Below are 8,758 nucleotides of genomic sequence, written 5' to 3' on the forward strand. Positions count from 1 at the left end.
ATTGCTTGTTTGATTCAATTAAAACTTGGTGTGGCCTATGTGATGTGAAACTGGGATTCCAGAAACTCATACCAGAAACACACCAAAGTATGATATAAAGAAATCGGCTGGGCATGGCGGCTCACACCTGTAATCCTAGCACTTTGGGAGGCTGAGGCAGGTGGATCACCTGAGGTCAGGAGTCTGAGACCAGCCTGGCCAACATGGTGAAACCATGTCTCTACTAAAAATACAAAAAATTAGCTGGCCATGGTGGCTGGCGCCTGTAATCCCAGCTACTCAGGAGGCTGAGGCAGGAGAGTCACTTGAACCCAGGAGGTGGAGGTTGCAGTGAGCTGAGACTGAGCCACTGCCCGGGCAACAAGAGCATAACTCTGTCTCAAAAAAAAAAAAAAGGAAATCAAAAGATATAAGTTTTTGAAATTTTGGAGTGGATTTATCAAATGTGGATTTGTCACTCACTCACTCCCAAATTAAATTACCCAAGAAGGCTCAGAGAATATTTCTTTCACCATGACATGGAAAAGTACAAATGTAAAAAAGTGGAAATGGAGAAGGAAAAGTTGGATGAGGGATTTTGCTATAGAAATGTATACCTGGATTTTGGTGGAATGACCCTATCCCACAGTGGCAGAGACCATGAAGTAGCACTTAACCAGTGGAGAAAGGCAGCATGGCTACACAATAGGTATCAGGGATACAGTGGTTCTCAGAATTGTCTGACCCATAGGAAACTTTGATGGTGGCTAACCTGAGGTACTCATGGCCAAAATACATAGACAGGCCACTAAGATTCTACTCAACTGTAAAACTAGAAGAAAAAATTTTTTTACATGTATGGAAAGAGTCCTGACTTAAGCTATCCCAATGAAGAGTCATGTTCTCTCACCCTTTTTCCATTTCTGAGTCAGTTCAATGACCCAGCACCCACTGAATGAAGGAGAGATCAGGAATCCTGGGGAGAAACCCGGTGGTAACTTAGATATACACAACTCTTATTCTTCCTCTTTCCCAAGAAGACTCAGGCCTATTTACTATGGAAACTGAGCCCCAGGGAAGACAAACATCCAGATCTCTTAGGAATGATTAGCTACTGGGTCCGAAGCAAACTTAATCCCTGAGAAAACTGAATTCCATTGTCGTCCCCCATTCAGGGTGGGACTTATGAGAGCTAAGTGATGAAGTTTGGGCTAGCATTCTTCTCACAGTGGCCCAGTGAGTCTTATATCCATCCTGTGTTTATTTTCCTAGTTCTAGAGTTCATAGTGGAAGTAGAAATATTCAGCTACTGGTAGAAGAATAAACATTGTTCTCTGACCCATGGAATCATGTCTATTATGGTAGAAAGGGTCAAGTGTAAGTACATGGAGATTTCTCTCCCTACTGAAGTTATAAACTAAAGACAATATCATATCCCTTTGGAATTATGGTGATGAGGTACCATCAAACACTTGAAATACTTATAAGTAGTGATTCTTACCACATCTCCATTTCCCTCACCTGTTTACAAGTTTAATAAGATAGTAATTTTAATTAGAGTTGCTGATTCTCTTTCCTGGAGAAAAATTAACCCAGCGCCTCATACCTGGAAGGTTGAAATTGCCTTTTTTTCTATCTCCGAATAAGCAGATAATACTAGAGGCAATTGTTTTTACCTGGAAGGGTCACTCATTTATCTCTATTTTCTTGGCTCAAGGTGGTCATAATTTGGTTCCTATGGATATTAGTATCTCACCATATTACTGGATATTACTTTGATCCAATATATTAATGACATTCATTCTGATAGGACCTGAGAGCAGGAAATAGTAGGTATTCTCAACTCCCTGATGAGATACATGCCTGCTGAAAGGTGGTTGTGAAATCCCACAAGAATTCCAATGTGTTCCCTCATGGAAATGTTTGGGAATCTAATGTCCTGGGGAACATTAGCTGACACCTTCAAAATGAAAAACAAGTTGTAAAATGAAAAACACCCTGCATTCCTACCTTTAAGAAAAAGGTACAATGCGTGGCAGATTATTCTGGATTTTTGAGGCAACATATGCTGCATTTACTGAGTAACCTTTACTTTAGCCCGTTGACTAAGCAAACTGTAAGGGGGCCAGACTTCAATGAACTGCAGAATAAGAGAAATTCTGCCTTGTTGAAGCTGCTTGGCACCCAGCTTTTATGACCCAAAGTATGAAATAGTCTTTGAAGTATTTGTGGCAGATTGGGGTGATGTATAAAGCTTGCAAAAAACCTAGATAGAAGAATCACAGCATAGCCCCTTAGGATTTTTGGAGCAAAATAAAATTCTATTAGGAAAATCACTATTCTCCTTTCGAGGCTGTGGCTTGCTAGAGGCTGATAGAGACTGAGCATCTGAATATAGTACACTAAATGACCATGAGATCTGCATTATCAGCATAAACTGGGTGTTATCCGATTTACCATGCCCTGACATAGAGTATGCCTAGCAGAAGTTCATCATCAAGCAGAAGTAGTATGTATAAAATTGGGCTTGAACAGCTCTAAGAGGCACAATTCAGTTGAATGAATAGGGGTTGTTCAGTATTTACAGTGCACTTATTTTTGACATTCTATAGAAATTTTTAAACATACAGAAAAAAAGACTTGTCCAGTGAGCATACATATACCTACCACCTAGATTCTACCATTAACATATTCATATATATACATATATATATATAGAGAGAGACGAAGTCTTGCTCTGTTGTCGAGGCTGGAGTGCAATAGCACGATCTTGGCTCACTGCAACCTCTGCCTCCTGGGTTCAAGCGATTCTCTTGTCTCAGCCTCCAGAATACCTGGGATTACAGGTGTTCGCCACCACATCCATCTAATGTTTTATATTTTTAGTAGAGATGTTGGCCAGGTTGGTCTCAAACTCCTGACCTCAGGTGATCCTCCTGGCTCGGCCTCCCAAAGTGCTGGGATTACAGGTGTGAGTCACCGTGCCTGGCCCATATTCTTATATTTGTTTTTTTGCACATTATCTAGTCATTCCTGTATGTATCCACAAATTCATCTTGCTTTTTGGATCCATTTCAGAGTAATTCACCTAGTTCTCTACTTCTATTGCATATCCACCTATCCCTCAAGGCACACTTTGGACTCTTGGGTTGTTCCTTGTGGCCAGCTGACTGAAGAGGAAAACCCTTAGCCTAGTTTACAGCTGGCACCAGACAATATTCTGTCAGTAGTGAGAAATGAACTCAGCGGCATTAGAGCCCCGCTCAGAGTGGGCCTTAAAGACAGTGGTGAAGGGAAATCTGCCCAATGGGCAGAACTTATATTAGTACATTCTATTTTCTCTGTGCCTAGAAGGAGAAGTATGAGCGTACAGCAATTGATAAGCAGTGGTTAATTGGCCAGCCAGACAAGAGACTCAGGAGAAGCAGCTCCAGAGGGCAGGGGACAAGGGAGTCTGAGAAGGAGGTGTGGTTTCAGAATGTGAGGATATTTGTGTAAAACATGAAAGCTCACCAGAAAACCTCCACAGGGGATGACACTCTCAGTAATTGAGCAGATGAGATTAGCTGCTCTGGGTTTCAGTCAGCCTTTTTGCCCAGCTTGCACAATGAGTTTATGAACTAAGTGGCTATGACAGCAGAGATGGAGGCTATGCTTGGGCTCAATTCTGTGGTCTCTTATCATCAAGACCGACCTAGCTTCCACTACTGCTGAGCGCCCAATCTTTCAGCAGCAAAAACCAATGGTAAACACCTAATATAGCATCATAATCTAAGAAGATCAGTCAGCCACCTGGTGGTAGGTTGATTTTATTGGATCCCTGTCAACGTATTGCCCATACTAGAATAGACATTTATTCTAAATATGTATTTGTCTTGCTTGCTTACCCAAAATGCTTCTGTTACAAACGCCATCCTTGAAATTACTGGATACCTTATTCCTGGCCATGGTATTCTGTACAACATTGTTTCTGGCTAAGAAAGAAGCAAGGCAATGGGCTGGCCCATGCAGAAATTGCTGATCTTATCACTTGCCTCATTACCCAGAAACAACTGAGTATATAGAATGGTTAAATGGCCTATTAGATTCAGGTACTGAGCCAGGTGGAAGACAACTGGGGAAGTCAGGCGAGGGGAGTGGGTGTTGCAAAAGTCTGAACAAGTAACTGTTAATAATATATGGTGCTGTTTCTCCTACAGTCAGAATTCATGGATCTGGGAACCAAGGGGGTGAAAGTGGTAGTGTTATTTTAAAATATTGTGTCTAATGGCCCATGCTATAGTTCAAATGTGTCCCCCAAAAGTTCACAAGCTGGAAATTTAATTGTTAAATACATTTTAGCAATTAAAGAGGTGATTTAGGCAGTTGCCTTTAAGAGGCAATTAGTCCATGAAAGCTCTACCCTCATTAAGGGATTAATGCCATTATTGCAGGAGAGGGTTAATTATGAGAGTGGGCTCCCGTTAAAAACATGAAGTTCAGCCTCCATCCCTCTCTGCCTCTTGCATGCATGTCTCCTCATCATATGATGCCTTCCAGCATGGGAAGACCCTCACCAGATGCTGGCACCTTGCTCTTGGACTTCCCAGTCTCCAGAACCATAAGTCAAATACATTTCTCTTCCTTAAAAATTATCCAGTATGTAGTATTCTGTTACAGCAGCAAAAATGGACTAGGACAACTTACTAAATGTTTGCTTCCTGTTCTTTCCATTTTTGGCTCTATTGATTTAGAGGTTTCTGTACCCAAAGAATTAATGTTTCCATCATTGGACAAAAGAAGGGCTCCACTGAATGGGAAACTAAAACTGTCACCTGATCATTTTGTATTACTCATGCACCTGGATTAACAGGCCCAAACAGGGATTACCATTTGGCTGGGGTAATTGATCCAGATTATCAAAGCGAAATAGGAATACTGCTACAAAACTGAGTGAGGAAAAAATATATCTGAATACAGGTGAGCCTCTGGAACACTCCCTAAGAATGGCATATCCAGTAATAAAATCTAGTGGGAGACTACAGTACCCCTATGGTTTGGACCACTCCATGATAAAATGGCTCAACTGGCTGAGATACAGGCTGAGAAAAAGGGAACATGATGTTGACATGATAGCATTTCAGTAATGTTCTGTAACTTGTGACCAGCTGCAGAAATGAGGACTTTAGGAGCTATCTTATGATTCCTCAAATTATGCATATGCATATGTAATTACACATATATAAATATTTATTTTCAATTATACATTTTAATATTCCTTGTAGCTTTCTACTATTTTATATAAGGCAGATATTTTTGTTATCTGATGCTGTATTAAAAACCACCTAAAAATTTAATGGTTAAAACAACAATTTATTAGTTTTCACAATTCTGTGAGATGACTGGGTACTCTGATTTCATGTGGGAGCTAGAGCACATCTTTCCAATAATTTTTTTAAAAAATTAAGTTGACCAGAGGAGTAATTCTATTGCTTATAACCAAAGAAGGCTAATTGGAACAGAAATTGGTACCTGAGAGTGTGTTCTAAGCAAAAGGCCCTCAAAGAAATATGGTGTATTTTGATTATCAGGCCAAGATAAGACAAGAGGCAATTACACTCCAATTTCTAACTGGGGCAAAGAAATGAATAGCTCATGGGACCCAGTGGAGAAATTCCAAAAGTTCTAGGGAACTTAGGAGCAGGTGCCTACAATAACCCCAGAGCCTGCTCAAATGGGCACCTTAACAAAGTGGCCCTGGTGGCAGGGATGGATGCCATATATGAACTAAAAAACATGAACTTCCTTTCACTAAATTTGAGCTCACTATGACCTGTTATGTACTCAATTGCTGACAAGAGCATCCAGCTGTGAACCAGTGCTATGATAGCAACAACTGTTGAGAAGATAAGTGAGTTGAGATCATGGGGTCCCATTATATCATGGATGAGACAGCAATTTTGGACTCACAGGAATGGGAACTTATTGCATATTTCATGTTGTGCTCACTGGTTCATCGTATACTAAATATATTATGTCTATCTAGCTGCCTATCTAGCTATACACACACAAATATATACATACACATATAGATATATAAAACAAGATCCCTGGCTCATGCCTGTAATCCCAGCACTTTGGGAGGCTGAGGCAGGCGGATCACCTGAGGTCAGGAGTTCGAGACCAGCCTGGCTAACATGGTGAAACCCCTATTTTAGTCTCTACTAAAAATACAAAAATTAGCTGGGAGTAGTGACAGGTGCCTGTAATCCCAGCTATGCGGGAGGCTGAGGCAGGAGAATCACTTGAACCTGGGAGGCAGAGGTTGTAGTGAGATGGGATAGTGCCACTGCACTCCAGCCTGGGAGATAGAGTGAGACTCCGTCTCAAAAAACAAACAAACAAACAAACAAACACCAAAAAAAAAAAAAAAACCCCACAAGATTTCTCTCTACATATGCCGTATATTAACTTTTATAATTTTTTCAATTGTAAAAGCGTTATAAAAATGAAGCTATTAATGGAGCAACTTAGCCCTTAGTGGAAATGACTCATCCTAAGGGAAACTTTGCCACCAGGAGTCAATGGCAGGTTATAATCAGCTTCCCCTCCACCCACTCAAGCACCTGGAGATGCCCTTCACTTTCTGCCCACCTAATGCCCCCAGGGGTCAGCTAGGAGAGGAAATTAAAAGTTCTCCAATAGGCAGATATCTATATCAGCTCCAGTGAAACCACATTTATTCCAGTGTTCTATTCAGAATCTTTTGACCAGCCAGTTCAATTTGAAGTTCATTTATTTCTTTTGACAATGTTAACCAAGTACCTCCTTATATGCCAGAGGCTGTTTTAGGGACTAGGCATGCAGTAGTACAAAAAACACACCAAATCCCTTTTCACACTACCTAGAGAGGGGTCCATACAGTGTTGTTCTGGATTGCCATCATAACTTGAAAAATGTTCACGAAGTCTGGAGTCCTTAATGTTCTGCAAATGAAAGAGGAGGATGTCATCGAGTTCCTTGCAGCAGGAAGCCATTTAGATGGCACCAACCTTGACTTACAAATGGAACAGCACATCTATAAAAGGAAAAGTGATGGCATCTACATCATAAATCTGAAGAAGACCTGGGAGAGGCTTCTGCTGGCAGCTCGTGCCATTGAAAACCCTACAGATGTCAGTGTCATATCCTCCAGGAATCTTGGCCAGCAGGTCATGCTGAAGTTTGCTGCTGCCACAGGAGCCATTCCAATTGCCAGTCACTTCATTTCTGAAACTTTCACTAACCAGATCCACTGGCAGCCTTCTGAGAGCCACATCTTTGGGTGTTTACTGATCCCAGGGCTGACCACCAACCTCTCAGAGGCATCTTATGTTAACCTGCCTATCATTGCTCTGTGTAACACAGATTCTTCTTTGTACTATGTAGACACTGGCATTCCTTGCAAGAAGAGAGCTCACTCAGTGGGTCTGATGTGGTGGAGGCTGGCCCAGGAAGTTCTGAGCATGCGTGACACCATCTCCCATGAACAACCATGGGAGGTCATGCCTGATCTCTACTTCTACAGAGATCCTGAAGAGATTGAGAAGGAAGAGCAGGCTGCTGCTGAAAAAGCTGTGACCAAGGAGGAATTTCAGGTTGAAATTCCTAGCTCTTGAGTTCACTGCTGCTCAGCCTGAGGTTGCAGGCTGGTCTGAAGGCGTGCAGGTGCCCTCTGTGCCTATTCAGCAGTTGCCTACTGAAGACTGGAGCACTCAGGCTGCCACAGAAGACTGGTCTGCAGCTCCCACTGTTCAGGCCACTGAATACATAGGAACAACCACCGAGTGGGCTTAAAGCTGTTCTTCCACAGGCTCTTAAGCAACATGGAAATAAGTCTGGTGGAAAATAAACATCATTTTCTAAAACAAACAAACAAACAGACAAAAATTGCTTCTCATGGAGCTTGGGTTCTCATGGTGGGAAGCGAGACAAACAACAAGTAAATAAATAAATTTGGGTGGTAATAAGTGTGCTAAGAAGAAAAATAAAACATGGGCAAGGGTGTGGGGATGTTGGGTTATCACAGAAGGCCTCTAGTAGGGCAGAGACTCTGGACTGTGTTCCAGGCAGTGAGAACAGCCCACGCAAGGGCCCTGAGGTGGCAGTGTGCTCTGCACGTTGAGGAACAGTGAGGAAGCCAGAATGACTGGAGTGGTGTAAGCAAGGGGCATGAGTAGGAGTTTGGATCTGGAGGTATTACAGTGGAAGCCAGATCATGTAGGCTCCTGTAGGCTTTGGTTAGGACTCTGGATTTTATTGTGATTGTGGTTGAAAACCCTTGTAGCATTTTGAATAGAGACATAAAATGCTCTGTTTAATGATTTAGTGGGATCACTCTTGCTCCCCTGTAGAGAATGGTCTTGGTCTTTGATGCAAACCAGTTCCATGCCTCTACATTTCTTCATCTTCAGCATATAAAAATGCAAGCTCCCCCCATTTCCTCTCACTGTAGGGCTTTCATCTCCCTATTTCTGCAAGTCTTTCTCTTGGGCTTATCTTCCACTGGTGACTTCCCTTCTCCAAACCTGTGTTGCAATTGTAGGCAAACTTCCCTGCCTAAATAGCCTTTCACCTCATCCCATCCTTAACTGACACCTATCTTGCCCCTGAGGACACAAATGTCCTTGCAACCTCTGCAGGGCAGGTTGACATGCTCCCATGTTCTTCTTCTTATACAACAGAACCAACACTTAGACTTGCCTGCTCCCACTGACCCACTGGAAGCTTTTACACTGTATGGTTTTTTTTTTTTTTTTTT

General features: G+C 42.0%; 1 pseudogene; it reads left to right on the forward strand.

Moving 5' to 3' along the window:
- The first annotated feature begins 6,914 nt into the window (after positions 1-6,914).
- LOC112604509 lies at positions 6,915-7,794 on the forward strand (annotated as a pseudogene).
- Positions 7,795-8,758: the final 964 nt, after the last annotated feature.

Source organism: Theropithecus gelada, chromosome 13 (genome assembly GCF_003255815.1).
Source record: "Theropithecus gelada isolate Dixy chromosome 13, Tgel_1.0, whole genome shotgun sequence".
In the NCBI taxonomy this organism is placed as follows: Eukaryota; Metazoa; Chordata; class Mammalia; order Primates; family Cercopithecidae; genus Theropithecus; species Theropithecus gelada.